This window comes from Schistocerca americana, chromosome 8, assembly GCF_021461395.2.
Source record: "Schistocerca americana isolate TAMUIC-IGC-003095 chromosome 8, iqSchAmer2.1, whole genome shotgun sequence".
Classification (NCBI taxonomy): domain Eukaryota; kingdom Metazoa; phylum Arthropoda; class Insecta; order Orthoptera; family Acrididae; genus Schistocerca; species Schistocerca americana.
In genome coordinates this window covers 148,509,293-148,533,906 of record NC_060126.1, presented here as the reverse complement: position 1 = coordinate 148,533,906, position 24,614 = coordinate 148,509,293, and positions in this window count along the sequence as shown.

The window sequence follows — 24,614 nt, the reverse complement described above, 5'->3', positions numbered from 1 at the left end:
TTTGGCCCTAACAGATTAACCTTAGATATTGTCGCCCAATGTTTCAAAATGTGGAAGGGCTTAATAATATGATAATGAACAATCCACAAATGCCAATGCGGGTGTCGGTATTGAAGCCCCATGTCGCTATTGGAACTGAACTGTAGCCGGGAACTTGGAGAAGCTGGGTTCGTAACTATTCGCGAAGCATTGGTTCCTTATGAACTGAGAGAAGCGAACTTGGTTCAAAGAGTTTCCGTCTGTGGCTTCTTATTGAGACGCAGTTAGTATAACATCCCTTCGCGACCTTTGTGGTTATGTGACATATATGATACCGGATGATCAGACTGGCAACAGTATGGCGAAACAATTGCATTATGGTATTGAAATTGCCAGGGATCTGCCAATGACAGCGCTGGGTATATGTATTACTGTCGGTCATACTTACCTATAACCAACAAATGCCTCAAGAGGCCACAGATGTACTCAGTCTGCTCAGAGGGAGTCAATACTCTCATTCGTGACTGTTACGATCAATATATCTGTGGCGGTGATATTAATTGTGTGCTCCACTATATGAGCAGGACCCACATTTTTCGTCTTGCGAATAGTTTTTGATACTTATGGAAGACCTACTTCCCGTTGTTATTTGGGAGGAAGTGAAATGTGACCACCCTGGATGGACATATGTTATCTGCAATTTGGCCAGCTGTCCTGATCGCCCCTATGTCCAGTATCATCTTGCGCCAGGGTCGTCAGATGCTATACGATGGCTCCTTAGCTTTTCACACCATAGTACCCTCATATGTAGTGTCACCCTCTAGACACAACAGGAATGATGCAGCCATTTGATGTAGGTGGTGAATGCGGCACACATCCAGGATGGTGAATTCCATCAGCTTATCCCCACCACACGGGTAGACTGCGAATGATATATTCCACGATTCCTATTGATGTTGGCATGATGGATGCAATGTGTAACACTGGCTTTCAGGTGGGTGCTAATACAATATGGAAGGATATCACTGAACATCAACGGCATACTTCGGATTTTTATTACAGGCTGCTTCATGAATCACATCCAAAGTGCAGCCACCAGACCGAAAGGTGAAGCGGCCGAACTGAAGCAAAAACATTGTCTCTTACACTGGGAGTATTGGAAGTGGTCGTTGTATGGACGCAACGTCAAATCAAAGCAACAGACGCATAACTTAATGATTGTTTGGGAAATAAAGCACCAAAATGCCCAAATCGTCTTTATTCGCTATTTAACATGTAAAAACATTAGTCTCTAGATTTTCGTTTCAAAGTTTGTTTTCTGCAGTCAGGATAAATCTTTCGGTGATCTCGTACGCAACTTGACCGCCCTTTCAGCTGTATCATTCACTGCTCTCAGTGCTGAAACCTTCTTACTGGTTTCTTGAAAGGAAGCATCGTTGGACCACACGACAGGACATTCATGGAGAAAACTGTCATCAATTTTAAGACGATGGAACGATGAGTTGCTTCTGATAGAAATGAAGTCGTAGATGTTCTTCTCTCTAATTAAGAGGTAGCAGACCAGTTAACAAAATTGTGATGTAAACAGAAAACTAAAGAAACAACGTCTATATTCATTTATTTAACTCACCATGCAATGGACCACGAAGTTCTTCCTACGAAGGGATGTAACGGTTAGCATGAACTGATAAATTATATTTGGTTAAATTTTCAACCATTTTCAACTTTATTTCTAGATCTACATCATAGTCAAACAGTGACAAGACAGAAACTTCATCAGTCAGATACCGTAAAGCTGGCTTATCTTCTGTAGAGCTGCTTTTGAGATGTGTTTATTTATTTTTTCGTATGCCTTCATTGACTTCAAAAAGTACAAATCTTGGTAGGGTGCCTTTACTGCCAAAATGAACTGGAGCTGTGGCTTGACGTAGGATGTCACGATGAACAGGCAAACGTCAAAGAGCGCTACCTTCTCCTTGATCCAAATTTTTAACTGAGCACAAAGTAATGATATTTTTAGGGAATATATAGCTCTCGCCATGCGTCGAGCTTGATGTATGGCACCTGGAGGCCGTATTTTCAATTTTCTGTCTGTATCTCCACCTAGAAATATAACAGAAAGATTTATGAACTCTTGGTAATCATCTCTGATTATTTCTTTTGCCAGTTCAGTGCGGTAAAACTCAAGCAGATTGTCAATTTCTGAAACAGTCAGGTACATTGGGCCCTTTTCTTTGTAGCACTGTATATTATCTGGATCTACACTTTTCCAGTTATTGGGAACTTTCTGAAGAGTGGAATATCAGGACGTGTTGTCAGTGAACTGATTTTTACTTGGTACACGTTTTTTAACACTAGTTAATATACGTTTTGGCGGCAAGGAAAAAGAATGACACGTCTTTTACGTTTTTTCTCAAGTAGCACACAGGCACCATGGATATGACCTGTATTTGCAGCCGTAGTATCACAACAAAGAAACTGCACTTTGTCTCCGAGATTCTAGTCCACAATCACGTTCCAAACAGCTTTCGCCTGTTTAAATGCTGAAGAGTTTTCAAACTTTGGCAGAGCAATAAGTTGCTCTTTATTTTTATGTGAAATAACTTTTGCAACACGTTCTTCTACATCTACATATACCTCCATACTCCGCAAGCCACCCGACGGTGTGTGGCGGAGGGTACCTTGAGTACCTCTACCGGTTCTCTTTTCTATTCCAGTCTCATATTGTTCGTGGAAAGAAGGATTGTCGGTATGCTTTTGTGTGGGCTCTAATCTCTCTGATTTTATCCTCATGGTCTCTTCGCGAGATATATGTAGGTGGGAGCTATATACTCCTTGACTCTTCGTGAAGGTATGCTCTCGAAACTTTAAGAAAAGCCCTGCAGAGTCTTCCACTGGAGTTTATCTATCATCTCCGTAACGCTCTCGCGATTACTAAATGATCCTGTAACGAACGCGCTGCTCTCCGTTGGATCTTCTCTATCTCTTCTATCAACCATATCTGGTACGGATCCCACACTGCTGAGCAGTATTCCAGCAGTGGGCGAACAAGCGTACTGTAACCTACTTCCTTTGTTTTCGGATTGCATTTCCTTAGGATTCTTCCAATGAATCTCAGTCTGGCATCTTCTTTACCGACGATCAACTTTATATGATCATTCCATTTTAAATCACTCCTAATGCGTACTCCCAGATAATTTATAGAATTAACTGCTTCCATTTGCTGACCTGATATTTTGTAGGTAAATGATAAGGGATCTATCATTCTATTTATTCGCAGCACATTACACTTGTCTATATTGAGCTTCAATTGCCATTCCCTGCACCATGCGTCAATTCGCTGCAGATCCTCCTGCATTTCAGTACAATTTTCCATTGTTACAACCTCTCCATATACCACAGGATCATCCGCGAAAAGCCTCAGTGAACTTTCGATGTTATCCAAAAGGTCATTTATGTATACAGTGAATAGCAACGGTCCTACGACAGTCCCCTGCGGTACTCCTGAAATCACTCTTACTTCGGAAGACTTCTCTCCATTGAGAATGACATGCTGCGTTCTGTGATCTAGGAACTTGCGGAAGTCAAAAAACACGGCATCTACCTGTGAACCCGTGTCTATGGCCCTCTGAGTCTCGTGGACGAATAGCGCGAGTTGGGTTTCACACGACCGTCTTTTTCGAAACCTACAGAGTAGACTTCTAGTCTCCAAAAAAGTCATTATACTCGAACATAATACGTGTTCCAAAATTCTACAACTGATCGACGCTAGAGATATAGGTCTATAGTTCTGCACATCTGTTCGACGTCCCTTCTTGAAAACGGGGATGACCTGTGCCTTGTCCAATCCTTTGGAACGCTACGCTCTTCTAGAGACCTACGGTACACCGCTGCAAGAAGGGGGCCAAGTTCCTTCGCGTACTCTGTGTAAAATCGAACTGGTATCCCATCAGGTCCAGCGGCCTTTCCTCTTTTGAGCGATTTATTGTTTCTCTATCCCTCTGTCGTCTATTTCGATGTCTACCATTTTCTTTTGAATCTCGATCACTTGTAGCAGGTAACAGGTTGCCATCCTAATGAACAGTCACAACATCTGGTAACTCGTTTTGAAAATTAACTTATGTAGCTTCCGCAAGCTCTTTCTGTTTCTTTGTACGAATTCTTTGAATCGAGGACTTGCTTATAGGAGCTTAATCAGTATATGTCCAAGTGCCTCAATGGTAGCTTCAAGAATATACACTAAATCTCTCAAACTCAAGTATCACCTGTCTAGCACTGCTACTAATTTTGTAGTAATGAAATTTTTCGCATAGTTGTTTTACTGGTTCCAGATTTTACGTTCTCAATTACGATTGGGAAATTTTCTTGCAAACACATGTCATTTTCATTACAATCTGAAGATGAGTCATTTTGTAATGCTTGATAAGATCCAGTCGAAGAAGCTGACGTGGAAAAATATTTAGCCCGTCGGTTTTCTTCCTCAATAGTTCCCATGCGCGACTTTTCGTCTTTATTTGCCAGTTTCTTGTCCATTACAGCTACGTGACCAGGCCGACCTGGCTCTCTCTGTCGCTGAAAAAGGATTTTATCTTCATTTATTTCGTTAACTGAAGTGCATCGAATTGTGTATTGTCGAACGAATCATCCAACGTGTTGACAAACTCTTGTCTGCGCTGCTCAAATACCTTTTGGGTTTTTTGTGCATGTTTTGCAACTACGTCCAAACTTGATAGAGGTTCACTAATTTCTTCACACAATTAGTTACAGACTTGGTAGGTATACGCGCCTTTTCCCAAAAGATCGTACATTCCCGAATAGTGAGACTTACCCTTTCACTGACAGCTAAATTCACTTCCCGGGTATTGTAAAATAAAACTGCTAGAACTTGTCCATTACATGGCAGTTTCGAACCTATTACAAATACACGACTTTTAGAACTACTGCGTAATTCCATTGACATTTTCGCTAACTGACCGCAAGTTAGACTAACAACGTTAGAGACACAACGACACGAGGGCACGCGCCTTCGACTTTCTTACAAGTACAGCCTACCTGACATGTTTCAATGCAAGTCGGCAAGGTTTTCCAACCTCCTAAGGTTCTGGAGTTTTACATATGGTTGTTTTGGCATCGTACAAATAAATTTAGAGGGTATGCGTTCAAATGAAAACTACTTCCAATTTTTGGGATACCCTAAGAAACATATAACTCTACGTTATGCATAATACTTCACACTAGCCTCCCTTCAAAGAATATATGATAGTCAACTCCTATATTATCCAAATAGTTTGCAGAATTCATTTAATGTGAGGTACATGTCAATTTAGTCTGAAGGAAGATGGATGAGAAAGGAATTCATTATGTCCAGTTCAAAAGCTGTAGACATATTTCATTACGTTAGCTCGAATGTAATCAGACTATGAGAAGATTATTAGAACGCTAAAAGCCTCACAAGGAAGAATAACTACAGCACACAACAAATGTGAGGAAACTGCGAGAAATGACAGAGAGCCTTGTACTCTCCGAGACACAAGGTGTTTATGTAGCGATAAATGTTTGAAAAGGGAATGAGTTATGTTGAACACTGTAAATAACATTCATCAATTTGTTTTAAACATTATGTACAAAGTAAACTGTACTAACTCATCCTTATTTTTAATATATACTAAGAAAGTAAGCAAAAATCTGTATATATCAGTAAAGAATCAGCACTCTATAGTGTGAAAAGTATTATAAGTATTTCAGATTTATGAAGCCTGTCTAATATCGCAAAGAAGATTAACTTAATAGCCCTAACTTTATCCTGCTGGAAACCAACGATACATGTTGATAGCATACTGCTACAGACTGACAACACAAGTGTCACATTGGAGAGAAAATCCTGAGCAAAAAATTCTGCTTTCACTCATTACTATTCAATGTCACAGGGAAAACGTAAACTTCGCATTACCAACTAACACTGAGAAAAACAACATGTATAGTTACATAAATTGGTATTATGAAATGACCAGACATCGTGGTTTTTCTTCCCTATACTTCTTCTGGACTCCAGATATGATATCTACTCCTATCTCTCCTCCTGTCCACTCATGCCCAGTTGCACTTTCAATTCTGAAATTACAACAGTCCTAAGAATATACACTTTCCCACCATAACTCGAAAATATTGTATTGCCAAACTTTCAGGGATTTTAAAGCAAAAATTGGGGCGCATTCCACCACTTCACCGGATTTACAATGAATTCTATTCAGAAGTTCAGTATGTGTATAATTATCTTTTCGAATATATTGTCTATGCTTCACCATAGAACATACAAAATTATATGTCTTTGAACATTGACCTCAACAATATGCTTCTAGCTTATTTGCTACACATTTTTCATAAATGTGCTCTTAGAAACTAAACGAGACTGTATTTTGTAATATGGTAAATGTCATTATTTCGTACGTATTATTTCTTTATTTCACAAGAAATTTAGATAGAGCATGATCATTCTGTCTAAAGAACATGGTCCCACTTCATCATGGGGGAATTAGGTTCATGATGCATATCTCCAAGGCATAAGCTTTATCCAGCTGCTCTGTTGAGGCAGGGAAATTATCCATAACCGTCAGACTGATAAGTACTAAATTTAAAACTTGCTTATACGTATGTGGTATGAGGACCTATGCCGTCCCCTTTTCATAATTTTCATCGGTAAGAATCATTTACATTCAGCTTCCAGCTTCCAGATAAATCTACAATTTCTGACAGAAGCTGTGGGCAATTGTAAATTCACTCTGGTACATTAGGTGCATCTTAAAAAATAAGTTAGTCGCCAGCTCTGATGTCCTAAGATCTCTATAGGTCATTCTTCAAACCATTGACATATAAGAAATGAAAGACGCATTGCAAATACGATAACATAAAGGGGAGGAAGTATCATTCCGCTTAGCACTAGATTATATGGAAATTATGAAAAATTACCTAGCTGGAATAAAGAGAATATGTGTCAAAAGATTTTCTTTCTAGTTTCAACATGAAAGAGTTTCAATTATTAAAAAAAGCACTTTTCGTTTTCCCATTGTTGTGTAAATGTAGACTCTGTTTTTACATTTATATGTGACGTGTGGTTGTCATCATATTACATAATTTTATGTTGCTGTTTGAACAACTTGTGTTACTAGCTGTCGATACCCACAGGCTGTTGGATGTTGAACTGTCAATGCCTCTATGAAAGGGAAGTATCTTGTGTGGCGGCTAGTGTACATTGAAGCATGCACATGAGTACAGTGGCTTGTATTACGCTGGGATGCTGGAAGTTGCTCTTCCGCTTGCCTTAAGTCTATAATGTTAGGCCACGGAGCACTATAGTTAAGTACCCACCTAGTCTAGTAAAAAAAGTTGTACCCATTCATCTCAAATCTTAGTCTAAGTAGCTTGTATTCAACACAGGAAAAGGCTATTTTCCTACGTTAAAAATATGTTTCAGTTTCTTGTTATTCGGAGTTATTGCAAAATTCAAATGGCATTTTCAGTCAATATTCTTACAATATATCGCTTATTTTTAGCTAATTAAAGGTTAACAATAATTAAACATCAAGATTACTAGCTGACACCACGGTGACGTCACAGGCTAGGAGTAAGACGAAGCTATGCGTCTGTTACAAATGTGTTTGGCTTTTATTTGCTTTTTCTAAAAATAATGTACACCACCTTTTTATTTATTTATTCATTTATTTACTGTTTCGTGGGACCAAATTAAGGAGAAGTCTCCATGGCCATGGAACGAGTCAATATATGAAATTATAACACGATTGTAGAAACAGATAAAATGAAAAATAAGAAACATATTCAGGCGACAGTTTGAAAGTTTAAATAAAGAAAATCAACAATGAAACAATGGAATTTGCTTAATTTTTTAGCTCTTCCAGGAGCTCCTAAACAGAATAGAAGGAGTGAGCCATGAAGAAACTCTTCAGTTTAGACTTAAAAGAGATTGGGCTACTTCTAAGATCCTTGAGTTCTTGTAGTAGCTTATTGAAAATGGATGCAGCAGAATATTGCACTTCTTTCTGCACAGGAGTCAAGGAAGGGCATTCCACATGCAGATTTGATTTCTCCCTAGTAGTAACTGAGCGAAAGCAGCTAACTATTGGGCGTAAGCTAATATTGCTAACAACAAACGACATTATATAAAATACATACTGTGAGGGCAATGTCAGAATTCCCAGACTATTGAATAGGGGTCGACAAGAGGTCCTCGAACTTACACCACATATAGCTCGAACAGCCCGTTTCTGAGCCTAACATATACTTTTGGAATCAGAAGAAGTATCCCAAAAGACAATACCATACGACTTAAGCGTATGAAAATATGCTACGTCGACTACTTTTCGTGTTGAACTGTCACTTAATTTCAGATACTGCTCTAATGGTAAACTAAGCAGCATTTAGTTTCTGAACAAGATCCTGAACATGGGCTTTCCACGACTGATTACTATCTATCCTAACGCCTAGGAACCTGAACTGTTCCGTCTCGGTTATAATATGCCCATTCTGTCTGATCAAAATGTTGAATTGTGACTTAGAAACTGTAAAAACTGAGTCTTAGTGTGTTTTAGCATCAAATTTTTTTCCACAAGCCGCAAACTTATTTCATGAACTACATTACTTGATATTGTTGGAATATTACAGACAAGATCCTTCACTATCGAGCTGTTGTCATCAGCAAACAGAAATATATTTGAATCACCTGTAATACTAGAAGGCATATCATTTATATAAATAAGAAACAGCGGTTTCCCCAGCGCCGACCCTTGGGGAACGCCCCATTGGGACTGAACATCACTACCACTCTCAATATTGCGGAGAATTACCTTGTACTTTCTGTTCTTAAAGTAAGAGGCGAACAAATTGTAAGCTACCCTCCCTACCCCATAATGGTCCAACTTCTGCAGTAATATTTTGTGGTCAACACAGTCAAAAGCCTTCGTTAAATTAGATGAAACACCTAGCGTTCGCAACCTTATATTTAATCCGTCCAAAACCTCACAGAGAAAAGAGAATGTAGCATTTTCAGTTGTTAAACCATTTCTAAAACCAAACTGTACATTCAACAGCAAATTATGTGAACTTAAATGCTCCAGTAACCTTGTATGTACAACCTTCTCGACAACTTTAGCAAACACCGATGACATAGAAACAGGTCTAAAATTGTCAACATTATCCCTGTCTCCCTTTTTATAAAGTGGCTTCACTACCGAGTACTTTAATTGGTCAGGAAACTGACCACTCCTAAAGGAAAAGTTACAGATATGGCTAAGTACTGGGCTAACATACATAGAACAATACTTCAATATTCCGCTAGATACCCCGTCATATCCATGAGAGTTCTTGGTCTTTAGTGATTTAATTATTAACTCAATCTCCCTCTTGTCAGTATCATGGAGGAGCATTTCAGGTAACAGTCTCGGAACACTTTTTTCTAAGAGTGCTATATGATTCCCTGTTGGGACTAGGTTTCTATTTACTTCACCTGCTATATTCAGAAAATGCTTATTAAATACTGTACATATATGCGACTTATCTGATTCTATATCCTCGACCTGTCTCTGCAGACCAGCCACTTTCTTTATGACTGACAGTACGGTTTTAATTTTATCCTTAGACTTAGCTATTCTATCTGCATACCACACACGTTTTGCCTTCCTAATAACATTTTTAAGAATCTTACTGTTTGTAATGGACTGCTGCATTTAGATGTTGACTGTTTCTAACGTTTTGATGTAATTGCCACTTTATTCTACTAGATATTCTTATCCATCTAGTCAGCCACCCAGGCTGCCTGTTTGTGCTAGTCCCGTGTTTTGAACGTTCTAACGGAAAGCAACTTTCAAAGAGCACGGGAAAATTCTCGAGGAAAGAATTATATTTATCGTCTACTCTATCAGCACTATAAACATCTTGCCACTCTTGTTCCTTGATAAGGTTTACGAAGGTCTCTACAACAACTGGATCAGCTTTCCTAAACAGTTGATAACTATATTTAACATGTGTCGCAGCAGAAAAATCTCTTAGAGTTAAAATTTGTGCATCATGATCTGAAAGGCCATTCACCTTTTTGCTAACAGAATGCCATTCTAGTAATGAGGAATGAACAAAAATGTTGTCTATGGTTGTTCTACTGTTCTCTTGCACTCTCGTTGGAAAGAATACTGTTTGCATAAGATTATATGAATTAAGGAGGTCTACCAGCATCCTTTTCCTTGCGCAGTCACTTATGCAATTAATATTGAAGTCACCACATATAACTAACTTTTTGTATTTCCTATAAAGTGAACTAAAAACCTCCTCTAGCTTTAACAAAAATGTTGTGAAATCGGAGTCAGGGGATCTATAAATAACAACAGTTAGAAGTTTAGCTCCACTAAATTTGACCACACCTGCACAACATTCAAACACCTTTTCAGTGCAGTACTTCGAAACATCATTAACTCAAATGGGATACCGTTTTTCACATACATGGCTACTCACCCTCACCGCAAAGAGCTCTTAGAAAAGATGCCAGCCAACCTGTATCCTGGTGAAGGAAGCTTCTGAATTATCTCGTTATTTAAGAAGTGTTCAGATATACCAATAATTTCAGAGTCAATATCTATAAGCAGTTCACTAACCGTATCTCTAATACCCTGTACATTATGTTGAAATATACTAATCCCCTCATTACTCGGATTCCTAAGCTTTGTCAAAAGCGGTTACTCTGTTATAGAGACCTCCCTTAAGCAGGAATACTTATCAGCTGACTTCAATCTAAAAAAGCTGCAGCTCTAACACCCACTACTGCAGGAATCTTCCCATAAGTGATCCCACCACCCCCACCTATGCTGTCACCTATAAGCTTTGCCAACCTCCCCTTCCCATACCTGTTGAGGTGCAGGCCATGTCTAGTGAAGCCTGTCCTGCTGATAGTCTCCACCGACACCACTGAAATGTGACCCATGCTTTCTGTCATCAGCACACCCCCAAGTCTCGTGTTATTACACCTGACGGCTGTATTAAGATGAGGCCGATCGTGGCGCTGAAACAGTTCCACGAAATGCACATTCGTATTGCCAGTCTGAGTGGCTATCTTTTCCAGGTCACAATCTATGTCATACTCCCCATCCCTATCAATACTATTACCAACCCCACCCACAATCAGTACCTGATCCTCTTTAGTAAAATTCCTACATAGGCTCCCTACGTTAATAGTCACCTGAGCCAATTCTGCATTAGGCTTCACAATGCTGGTGACCTGGTACTCACACCCCAACACTTCCTGCAACTGCTGGCCTACACCTCTGCCATGAGAACTACCTAACAGCAGTACCTTCTTCTTTCTCTTCGACTTTGCAACTGTCTTAGCCACAATAACTGCTGAGGTCTGCTGCATACTTCATACATCTACAGCTACTAGAGATTCCTCTGCACTAGACTCTGAGTTGCTCATATCTATTGCAAACACCAATAATAAAACTGTCTGAAAATCTCCTTCTCCTAGCAGATCTCTTGCCAACAGCCAGTTCCAATTCCCCAACCCCATTCTCCCTCCTCATCCTATCTAGCTCCTCCTGTGGGTTTTTAACTGCACCTGAAGGGCATAGATCTTACTCTCCTGCTCCTGTATCAACTTACTCTTGCTACATAACCTGCAGTTCCAGGAGAGGATCCCACCAGAATGCCTACTGGCTTCCCCACTGCATTCCCCCCAGTGAAAATACTTCGAACACGTCTCACACCGCAATCCACTACTCACGAACCTATGGCAAAGCCCACACTTCTCACTCATGGTAAAATTTTACAGTTATTGAAACAAGAAAACTACTTTACCTAAGTTCCGCTACGACAATAAGAAAATGTTAAAAGACTGACTACAATAATCACAAACTCACTCTTCAAGGGAACTAACTACTATTATTAACAGTATTAATCAACAACAAATGAGAATATAAGAAAAGACTAACACAGAAAGAAAATCTAACGTCTAATGACACAGTAACGAAACTGAAATCAGTTCCCAAAAAGTTCTTCTGAAATTATTTCACCAGAAAACACCAAGAACACCGGTTGAAGATTACTAAAGTTCCTAAATAAACCACTATACACAAACAATTAATTAGTACTTAGCTTTCGATGCGACGCTACAGCTGCAACTGGTCAGCGCGGAATGTAAACACAGGTTAAGTTGCTCAATACGAAACACTCACAAATATCAGGTCACAACACAACAAAGCCAGAAGTGAATGAAGAATCCAGTTAAAGTCACTTATATAATAAATATTATCACAAAAACCGTTAAAATATGCATCTGAAACCTAAAAATATATGAGAACTTGGAGAGCGATCTCACACGCAGCCACTCGCTTATGACGTCACACCAATGTCCCCTTATTGACCCAAACTGTGCACTGCCCTTCAGTATCTTTCTAGGGGCTCGGCAAAGGGAAGGAGAGGTGTCTCTCTCTGTGTGGCGAAACTTTGCATCTTAATCCGGCCATTGGCTTTTCATGATGTATCAGTGTCCCTACCAGTGATTCCCCCTCTTTAGTCCTCCCAGCACACTCTTTCTGTCTAGCCAGGAAATGCTGGCTTCAGTATTATTGTCGATATGTGCACTGAATGCACCATATTAATGGCTTATAGTGATAATAATATACTTGGTCACCCAATATGCTGGCACCTGGCAGGATCACTGGGTGCCCTTTTGCTTTTTATTGCCAGGACCTAACACCTGAAGAGCTTCTTTAGTTGATAGTATTTTTCTATTGCACTTGACCTGTTTTCTGAGGATACTGCACAGGGAAGAAATATTATTAAGTACTCAATGAGTCAATTATAAACAGACTATATTTGTTAGGGCTATAAGATTTCCCTTTAAAACACTAATGTAGGTCTCACATCTTGATAAACATAACTAGTATTCAACACAAGTATTCCACAAAACTTCATAGGGACCATCAAACCAAAATACATCTACCCAGCATAAACTCTATTAGCTCGCGAAATACAGTTCAAATTTACGACTCAAGCTAATGACGAATAGTAGCTTTTAGACACTTTTAGCAATGTTTTTGACATGAAACATTTGGGTGCTAAAAATGGCAGGGTATTTTGATCATTCTTTTGTCATCATACCTCTTATGTCGCTTCATACATACGCATTCGCGACTGGACGATCTTCAGTGAAAAGCAATATAAGACTGAAAAGGTCGTGCAGCAGCCTAGCCCAATATACCAACACTTAATCTAGAAAGTACAGGAGTACACAGCGTTAGCTGTGCTGTTCATTTTATATTCACAGCGAACCCTGGAAATAATCTCAGTATAAATATCAAACATTCGTTAACAATATAAAATTTCAAACTCTATTTGATATGCAATGTTTAATTCGTTGAAGACATTCACACTTCTTTCCCAGAGCACTACACAACATGTGTCTGACTGAAAGTGGCGACATGATCTGCTTTCAGACGAACTCCATCACAATTTCCTCTGAACAAAGGGCAGCCAGCTCTTTATGAAATGGTTTTATACCATCCGTTATGCCATACACTCCACTCGTTTTATTTAACACAATCTGAAAAGCTTCACTACTAAAGCAAGTCATAAATTGTATGAAACTTCCCCTTTGAATGTACAGAAGGTGCAACTTTCCCTTTGAATACAAAGAATGACCGTTCTGGTAAACATCTACGTTATTCGATACTGAAACCGATGAGTAAAACTGAACGTCCTCAGACAGTTTTACCATTATTTATTCTGATCATTTCTAAACTGACACACAATATTTTAGCACAACGCAATCTGAACAATGTATTTACCTTAATAGTGTTGAAAAGTCATTTTATATATATATATATATACATATATATATATATATATATATATATATATATATGTACATACAAATTCTTTACATCTATTTTGACAAATTTCCTTTTTCTGATGGACACACGTGCAGATCGTCTGCTCATATTAACATTTCTGAATGCTGGGATCTCTCTCCCCCCACCACCACTGCTGGCGGCTCATCTGAAACTGCCCAAAGCTACACGCTGTTCACATCTAACTGCCCAACACTACACAAGCGAATATTCCAACAATGAGTCCAACCAGCCACAGATTGAGCACAGTGCAGTCAACGAGTTTCATAGAGAGCCTACTTACATAGCCCCCATGCTCCCCACAAAAAGTTTAATTAATAGTTTTGTGCAGTGGCCAATACTTATTTGCTAACATTTTTCATGTTAACATTAAGAAATATATCAAATCCATACTCTTATGGATACACTGTTGGTCAAAAGCAAAAATTGTCCTCACAGTCCATAAAGACAGTCCTGATCATTCATCACAGTAGTAATTACAGTTTTATGCACAAAGTCTGCACAGTAAAGGAAAATGTACAAGTAAGTAATGGATTTCCATGCAGTCTTGAAGAAGTAGTGTTGTCCTTCCAATGGAAAGACAGTGCTGACTCGTGACATACAGATAGGTAATGGGCCACAACAGAGCAAACCCACAGCAGAGTCAGTCGAAGTTTTGAAGAACATTGGTAAGTAGGTCATCACAGAGCAAACCCATTGTAGTTCTGGTAGAGATTATGGTATTGGTGGGTCACCAAAGGTGCAGACCCACTGTAGTCCTTGTAGAGTTGGCCAGCAGCCATCTGTGGTGACTCTGCAGCTGCACAATCACCATCAAAGAGTCTTTCAGATAATATAGCAAGTCCATGAACCACCACTTCTGCACTCCCAAAATTTTTTTTGAAATTTCCTTAGAACCAGCAATGCTGTTTACCAGTTCCTTACTGAATTATCAACACACGTGCAAGCACTAATATTCCTTTTTTTTATTTCTCACATATTGGGCATATAGTGTGACCAACAGAAATGTGTGCAGTGAAATGAATCCCTACTAGTTACTTAATTTTATGAACTGGTGTCAATTACAATTTTATAAGGTGAGAATACAATTACAAAGATAAAGAAAACGTCATTAAAGAACATAATAATACCGATAACATTTGTAGTAATACAGGTTTTACAAAATGATAGAAATAAACATCTAAATCAGTGTTACAGGAATTATGACATAAGTAAATAAATAAAAAATGAAAATATCTTTCAAAACACCAACTTCATACATGAGCATAAAGAATGGAACAAAATAAGTAATGTCTGGGCATATTTAGAAAGCAAAGAACATATAATTAATGGAAATTATATTTGAGGTTGAAAGTATTCCTCATCATAGTGAATGTAGTTTAGTATTATAAGAGAAAAAAATCCTATGAAGAAACACACAGAGGCAGGAAGAAGACAAATACACAAAGGTGCACAAACACATAGCGGAACAACACAAAAGGAAAGAACAAGGTTAATTCTCATTGTAACATTTCGTACTGCAGAACAAGGTCTATTCTCATTGTAACATTTTGTACTGCAGTCCAACCCAAAATGTCAGTCCATAGATCTTTCCTCTTATTACAACATTTTTTCGCAAAAAGGTCCTATCTAAGCAAGCTTTCTCTATTTTCCACTATCTTACCTCTTCATATATTTTTCAATATCTTATCTCATCATTTGTATTCAAGAAAATACTACCTAAACCTGTTGTCCCTAAACCCTACACATTTTTGTTCATCTCCCTTTTCAAAATAATTATTCCTTATTGTACAATGTTCTTTGCCCAATCCTTTTCCTTATAGGTTTCCAATGCATTCTTTCCCAATTCCTCATTTCCTTATGTAGCATAACCCCCTCTTAAACTAACTTAAATCTACTTAACACAGTAATATATACTAGAGAACGAGACAATGCAGCAGCACGAACATTAACACAAACAAGAACGAGAAAAAATGCAATTGGCAAAGCAAGCAGCAATAAATACAAATTAGCATAGCAAATGCAACATTAGAACTAATATCAGCCAATGTGCAGCAACAAGTAAAATAAATCAGTAGTAAAACTGGCATAATACAATCTAAAATTCAGTAGGAGAATGCCTGACAAATAGCAGCAGCGAAAGCAATAAGCTATATCTAAACATGGCAAAGCTCAAGCAGAAAAAATGTGACAGTAAAGATAGCAATACAGATAAAGAAAATGTCCATTTACACCTTAACACCTATGTCACATCCTAACACTAGAGCGATGCATAACAATAAGTTACTCTACCAAACAAGTTACTAAGTCGTTGAAAAAAATTATGTATGCAATTCCTGTGAAGGGGAATGTCTATTTACATCTTAATGTTTGTAACAGTTCTCCTTCCTGTATTTCTTTTGTTTCACAGCGCTCCCTTTTTTAAAGAAAGTGGATCATAAAATTTCTATTTAATAAATCTGTAGACAGGAAGTATTTACATTAGCACATCTATTAAATTTTTATTTAAACAATGCTGCAGCGCAGCTAGAAACTTGATATTAAACAAAATAAGCAAATATATTCAAGACAAAGCATAAAAATATCACTCACTAGCCATATTGCATTTCATAAGGCAGTACAAAAATCTCTCCACTAGAAAGACAGTAGTCATAATCAGGTGTGTAGGCATAAAATATTTCTCTTCTTTTTATAGGCGTTTCAGTAAATATCAGAAAGTACAAACTCCAAAGTGTAATCATTTGTTTTCAAGTAAGTGCGTGTCATATTTTAATACTTTCTACAAAGAAATGTCAATAGTGAGGTTAATAGCCTCTTGTTCTACAGATGTAGTGTCTCCGAAAGGCACTCAAAAACGATTTTTATTTTACGTGACTGTCACACAGCTGGGCACCTACAGCACATTACAAGATCACTTACCTCCTTTACCAAAATATTTACGACAGCAGTTTCTGCTAGAATGGCAGTTTGATACGAATAAACATTTCGCAGGTCGAAACATAATAGTAGAAATATGTAGAAACAAAATTTCATATATAGCAGAGTCCCAAAAGTTTTGTCAGCATTGTGGTATTCACATCAACATGTACACACATTTCATAATTCTTGAAGTACGAATTTTGGTTTCCAGCATCCTTTTAACAAACTAGAGTCCCTAACCTCTATTCATCATTCCTTACCTTATTACACATATACATATTCGTCGACACTTCTTCAATATTTCATCATAATAAATACATAGCATAATCAAATTCCTCATGTAGCATCATATCATTGATCGTAAACATACCTCAACAGCGTAATACACATCATGATCGTAATACCATCATCATAAGGTATCAATCACATCTCAAAACCGTAGTAGCTTCTTTCAATAATTTCAAAACTTAAAAAAAATTCTTTTGTGATTTCAGTAGTTTCATCTACCTCAAATGTACTTCAAAGATAATGATCCTATTCAAAATACTTCATTCAAGGCTCTCATAGTATCACAATGGTTCTGAAAAAATATGAACAGTTCACAAAGAACAGACAATATACAATTGCATAAGTATGAAGTTATCCAACGGTGTAAACATTTGTCACAGACATAGTAAAACAAATATTTGTCTCTCTGTTAAATAATCATATAGCTGTGTAATTCTCTGTTAGAGAAATATGGTACTGAGGTGTAAAATTGAATAAGCAAATACCATATTAGCTCTGGCTCCTTGTGTGTGCACATGCTAAGTACACAAAGTAAAAGTGTAACCCCCTGAGGGTCAATGTAATTATACCCTCAGGTGTTACAGTTTACAGCAATGGAACGATATCTATCATCGAAAACCTTCCTTGTATCTTTGTAATTCAAAAATCCTTCAGAAAAAGAATGTTAAGTACAAAAATTAAATACTGAAATACGTGTTCTGCATCGTTAAACTGTGTGTTTTGCTGTATGATAATTTCTATCATTACTTAAGGGTAAAAATGTGCCTGATATCATAGTTATCGTAGTCTGTAAACAAAGTTCTATAGAAGTCAATGCACTTACCTCATTATAAACAAAAGTGAAATGCTATGAGCATAGATGACGTAGTTATTATGCTCATTGCCGTGATCAAGTACTATACTGTAATGTATTATTGTGTTATGAAAAAGACTGTCTCATTATAGCTATACCAAAAAAGTTACTAATAAAACATATTTACTTTACAGAAGAATGTAGAAAAACTGTGCAGACATAAAACAGATACAGCGTAAAAGCAATAATGTAAACTGTTTTTTCTTCTAAATACGCCGGGAAAATTTCAGAAGTCACATCAATGTAAACTGTGTTATTCATTAGTAATGTTGTGATATAATCGTGTAGCTGTCAAACAAACCAAATACTAAGTCATCTGTAATCTCTCAGATAGTACTCTACATTCAGAATGTCTTTTCAAGTAAACCAAAATGTTGCTTTAAAATCTCATTACCTGTATATGTTCCAAATATGTAAGCCTTAAGCCCTATAGCCAATATGTAATTGTGCATCTAACAAGCAAGAATGTACACACAAAAGCACTGTATCGTATGTTCAATAAAAATGCATTCGTAATTACTGTCTGAATAAGTTTCCTAGGTTCTTGACTGGATAGTTAACTTCAAAACATTGTTGCATGTTAACAGTTTCTAAATCTGACAAAGCATATTAGTAATGTGAAGTGAAAAATTTTATGGCAAAAACTAAGTTAAAAAGAATAACCTGTTATACGTGTAAAATGTGGTCTAAACCTTTACTTTCATAGTATGTAGAATTACAACTTGAGCACACTTATCATGCAGTATACGTCAGTGAAGAATACCGAAATTTTTCTCAAGTTTAGGTTATGCTGTTTTCCTCAAGCCCAGTTCGTGCACGTAGCTGCATGTGGTGCAAGTCATTATCTGTTACCTGTTTGTTGTCGCGCATCGTTACTGGGATTTGGAGATCTAACTTCTACAAATTCACCTCGTCGAGAGGCCCCAGCCCTGTTTGAATCACGCCAATTTTGGTTGAATTCTGGTCTGTCTTCATGATTATATCATCTGTTATGTCGGTAGTTTCTGTAGTTTTTTTTTGCCGGTTAGGTGGTTGACAATCTCTCTCACAATCGTAACTGATTGGTGAACTGTTGCATCTGAAGTTATTCTGTCTCCCTTGAGAACAATTATTTTGGTTCCCATTTTGTCTGTTTCTATGGTTGTCTATATCATAGTCATTTCCTCAGAGAGGTGATCTTTCGCTGTAATTATTATTATTCTAACCTTGGTTCTCATACAGGTGGTATCTGTTTTGGTCACGATTTGCATTCTAAGAATAGCCTTGTCGTGTCCAGTTAGTATTTCTGCCATTACGGAATTGTGACGGGTGTGACCTGTAATTGTTGATTTCCTGGTTTCGCATCCCACTATTGTCAGTGTCAATTTCCAGTTCTTGTAACAGGGGCTGAAAATCCTCAGTGTCGTCTTTACAATGTCCTGCCAAAATAACATGTCTCAAATGTTCAGGCAATTTGATTAAGCAAATGCGGATGAGTTCTGAGGGGCTTTATGGGTTTGACAGGTACTGATTCTTGTGCAACATGTCTCCAAAATACTTTACAAGATTGGAAAATTCAGATTGCTCGAAATGTTTCATCATTATGATGCTATGTTTTACTCGATCATGAGTAGCTTCAGACCAATGTGCTGAGAGGAAGGCATGATAAAATTCTCCTTCATTGTGACAATCGCGAATGACCAATCACATTACTACAGCCGGTTCATTTCGTAAGTAGCCACACATAAATTTTAATCTGCGCTCTAATGACCAGTTGGGAGGTAAACAATTAGAGAATTGATGAAACCATACTTGTGGATGAATGTCATTGCCGGAATTCTTAAATGTTTTGAATTTACGTGTAGTAATTAAACAGCTTATAGTGAAAGTCATCATATCGGTGAGTCACATATCGGTCATTGTTACGTCGTGTCGGAGGTTCCATCTCAAAACTCTGTGCACCTTGCCAATTTTTGTCATAATTTCTGAAATGCCCTGTGTTATGATTTTGTGGCTTTTCCGTATTTCTATGTCCCTCTTCCGGTATTGGAGCGCGAGTGTCTTCTGACATATGTAATTCTTGTATTAGTTGTGCCAACTGATACTGTTCTTCCCTGATTTCCCTTTTGTGTTGCTTATTAATTTGATTCTGATTTAGTTTAATTTTCTTAATTTGTTCATACTCTTCTCTGTCAGTGAAGACTATGGGTCTTGTGTCATTCAGATCATAATCTACCTTTGTAGATAAGTTAGTGAACTGATCCGAAAGCTTGGCTCCTTTCTCCGATAATGAACTGATTTCCTCCGTGTGTTTTTCTGAACCAAGTTTTAGAGTATCTGTTTGTGTCGAAAGAGTATCTACTGTGTAATTTAAGTTTTCCTGAGTTTTTGTAAATTGCGTAACCGAATCAGTAATGCAAATGAGTCAATTTTAGCTTGCAAGGTCTCGTGATATTCGTGAACAAGAGTTTGCAGTTCTTTTATGGCTGCTTCGTGATTCTGTAATGCATTTCCATGCCGCTAAAAAAGAGGGTGAAAATGCTCACAGACTTTTGGACTTTTAGATTCCATTTTATGTAACACAGTGGTTAAATCTTCGCGTGATTGATCAAGCCTTATGTCTAACTTTTGAAGATTTTGTCCCATCATGTCTAACGTTTGAAGCTTTTGTCCAATATGTTTCTGACTTTGTTCAAGCGTTTTGTCTACCTTTTGAGGCCTTTGTCCTATTTGTTGCATTAATTGTAATAACAACGCAGTGATGTGCGAAACATGTTCCTCAGTGCCATTCGGCATTACATTTGAACGGGCAACATTCGCATTTTGAAAAGCAGAAAATGTATTTTGACTTGATTGAGAAAAAAGTAATGATGCGAAACCTGAATCTACAGTATTCGCCAGAGTTTGTCCTTTCATTTCAGGTTATTGAGGCGAGTTTTGCCAACCGATCGATCGACAATACTTCACTGTTCACTAATTGTTTCACAGTCTACACCATTATTTATCGCCTGGTCGTATTTCCTCTGCACAGTTACCGAATTACTACTTTGAATGTCTGTTAATTAATTACACGGTAGTGCTGATAATACGCTCAGCGTCACTTCTCAGTTTATTTTGGAGCCTAGCGTTACGTTTTTCACACGCCATAATTGTCACGTATTTCACACGATAACACCGAAAACCACAATCTGAAGAGCAATATAAGAAAACACCATAAAATGGCACTGAACATAATATCTAATTAATTGCAATGGCGGCTGCGAAATTTTTGGTGCAAATCTACATACATGTCACAACTGCTTTACTGCACATCAATGAAAAACTACAACTACAAAGGAGATTCTATCTACAATTATGCTCTAGCAATAAACAATAACTACTCTAATTACTCAAACTACAAGAAAAAATCAGAAGATTCCAGTGAGGTATCCTCGACTAAGGGTCGACACATGAAACTTCCCCTTTGAATGTAAAGAACGTGAAACTTCCCTTTAGGATGTAACGAATGACTGTGCTGGTAAACTTCTACGTTATTTGATACTGAAGTAGTTGAGTAAACTTGAACGTACCCAGACAGTTTTCTCTTTATTTATTCTGATCGTCACTAAACTGACAAACAATATTTTAGCACAATGCAGTCTGACTTTTAATAATTCCTAACAAAAAGTAGCCCTGACTAATAAAAACCTATACCCTTAATGAATCTCTCGCCTCACAAAAATCTTCGTTACTCGAACTATTGCAATACTCCAAACGCCAATACAGCCAGCTAAATGAAAGATTCTAACTACTTAAGGCACTAACTACTGATAGGCTTGAAAGATTTTGATACAAAACAAACAATGCATTTACCTTAATAGTGTTCAAAAGTTATAATATCTATTTTGACAAATTTCCTTTCTCTGACGGACACACGTGCTGATCGTCCGCTCATATTAACATATCATAGCTCCTGCATCTCTCTCCTCACATCCACCACTGCTGGCGGTTCACCTCCAACTGCCCAAAGCTACGCGCTGTTGACATCCAACTGCCCAACACTACACAAGCGAATATTCCAACAATGAGTCCAACCAGCCGCAGACTGCACACAGCGCAGCCAGTGATTTTCATACAGAGCGCTACGTGGCGTCACCAACATAAAAACCTGAACAGCCTACTTACAATGTGTATTTACCCTAGAAACAATCATTTTACGAATATTTAATGATGTCTGGTAATTTTCCAAATATTACGGCTTTGGACACTCTATTTTGCATAACCCCGCATTTCGGAAATATGGACCTGTCCATCAATTGGAAATCAAAGGATTTCGCTTCACTGTTGTCTTAGCGGTGTACTGTACGAGATGCTGTTTCACAAATTCACAAATTTTCTGTCATTAAAGGAAAATGATATTATTCAGCAAAGGTATGTATGCCACAAGAGAGCCATCAGTAAACTGTCCACTGATGCAGCGTTTCGTATCTCCCATTGTGCTTAGGACGTTAACGGATTACAAATGCGCTACAATTTTTTTAGTTATTGACGACGTTTATGTCACTACATACGTGACATATTGCAAAAACTATGTTAGAAACGAATATAAAGGTTAGTACTCGCACCCACCCCGTCTCGTTTTCTGAAATGTCACTTGATGACCGCTTGGGGCGCTGCTATTAGTAGGGCTAAAAGAAATGAGACGGGGCTTCGCTATTGTTACCTTAGACAGTGGTAATGGTTGTTGTACTGTAAAACGATAAGTACTCCCCCGCACTGTGATTCCAATTAAGTAAGAATGTAAGGGAATAGCACAGGAGATGCAACTCACAAACGATGGACGACAAGACGCACACATCAAAAAAGGTTTCGCATTCCCTCGATTCCGAGAGTTCCGGAACCTGAACAGAAAACTGGAACAGAGATCAACATTAACATCAATTCTTCGCTTTTTATTGCTCATGAAAACCACACATTTCATCTTATGCCACCATACAGCGAGACCTTCAGAGGTAGTGGTCCAGATTGAAGTACACACCGGTACCTCTAATACCCAGTAGCACGTCGTCTTGCAGGGATAAATGCCTGTTTTCGTCGTAGCATACTATCCACACGTTCATCAATGCACTGTTGGCCCAGATTGTCCCCCTCCTCAACGGTGATTTGGCGTAGAACCCTCAGAGTGGTTTGTGGGTGCCGTCATCCATAAACAACAATTTTCAGTCTATCCCAGGCATGTCCGATAGGGTTCATGTCTGGAGAACATGTTGGCGACCCTAGTTGAGCGATGTCATTATCCTGAAGTGAGTCATTCACAAGATTGCACGATGGGGGCGTGAATTGTCGTCCTTGAAGACGAATGCCTCGCCAGTATTCTGCCCATAATATTGCACTATCGGTCGGAGGATGGCATTCACGTATCGTAAAACCGTTACAGCGCCTTCCACGACCACCAGCGGCGTACGTCAGCCCCACATAATGCCGCCCCAAAATATCAATGAACCTCCACCTTGCTGCACTCGATGGACAGTGTGTCTGAGGCGTTCAGCCTGACCGGGTTTCCTCCAAACGCTTCTGACACGATTGTCTGGTTGAAGGCATATGTCACACTCTTCGGTGAAGAGTACGAGATGCCAATACTGAGTGATCCATTCGGCATGTTGTTGGGCCCATCTGTGCTGCACTGCATGGTGTTGTGATTGCAAAGATAGACCTCGCCATGGACGTCGGGAGTGAAGTTGCGCACCATGCCGCCCACTGCGCACAGTTTTAGTCGTAACACGACGTCCTGTGGCTGCACGAAAAGCGTTGCTGTCAGGGTTCCTCCGAGCCATAACCCGTACGTAGCGGTCATCCACTGCAGTGGTAGCCATTGGGCGGCCTGACCTAGGCATGTCATCGACAGTTCCTGTTTCTCCTTATCTCCTCCATGTCCGAACAAAATCGCTTTCGTTCACTCCGAGACGCCTGAACACTACATTTGTTGAAACCCCTTCCTGGCGCAAAATAAAAATGCGGACCCGATCGAACCACAGTATTGACCATCTAGGCATGTTTGAACTACAGACACCGCGATCCGCGTACGTCCTTCCTGGCGGAATGACTGGAAGTGGCCGGCTATCGGACCCCCTCCGTCTAATAGGCGCTGCTCATGCACGGTTGTTTACATCTTTGGACGGGTTTAGTGACATCTCTGAACAGTCAAAGTGACTGTGTCTGTGATACAATATCCGCAGTCAATGTCTATCCTCAGGAGTTCTGGGAACCGGGGTGATGCAAAACTTGTTTTGATGTGCGTATATTCTTACAGTATTGCCAAGAATATAGCCGATTGCTGGCTTCAAAGGCCAGATAAACTAACGACATATAGAAATAATAATCAATGACTGCAGGAAACGTCCTTATCAAGAAGCTTAAACGAACTCTGCCGTTGAAAGTGCGGAAGAGAACCGAATGCATGTGAGCATCTAACATATTACAGAGAGGTTTGCGGTGACTGAAGAACCATGGTTGCGATGACGGCTTATCACATGGCGGATTGTCGTCTCACTGCAAGAGCGTGACATATTCATGCTCACCGAGTGTAGACAGTGGCACCTAAACGCGGTCGACATTCCTAACGTATTGAACATGCAAACATTACTCCGATTCAATGCGACAAGTGGCAGGACTATATCACGTACACATAACAGTTGTTTCGCTGCCGCCGTTGG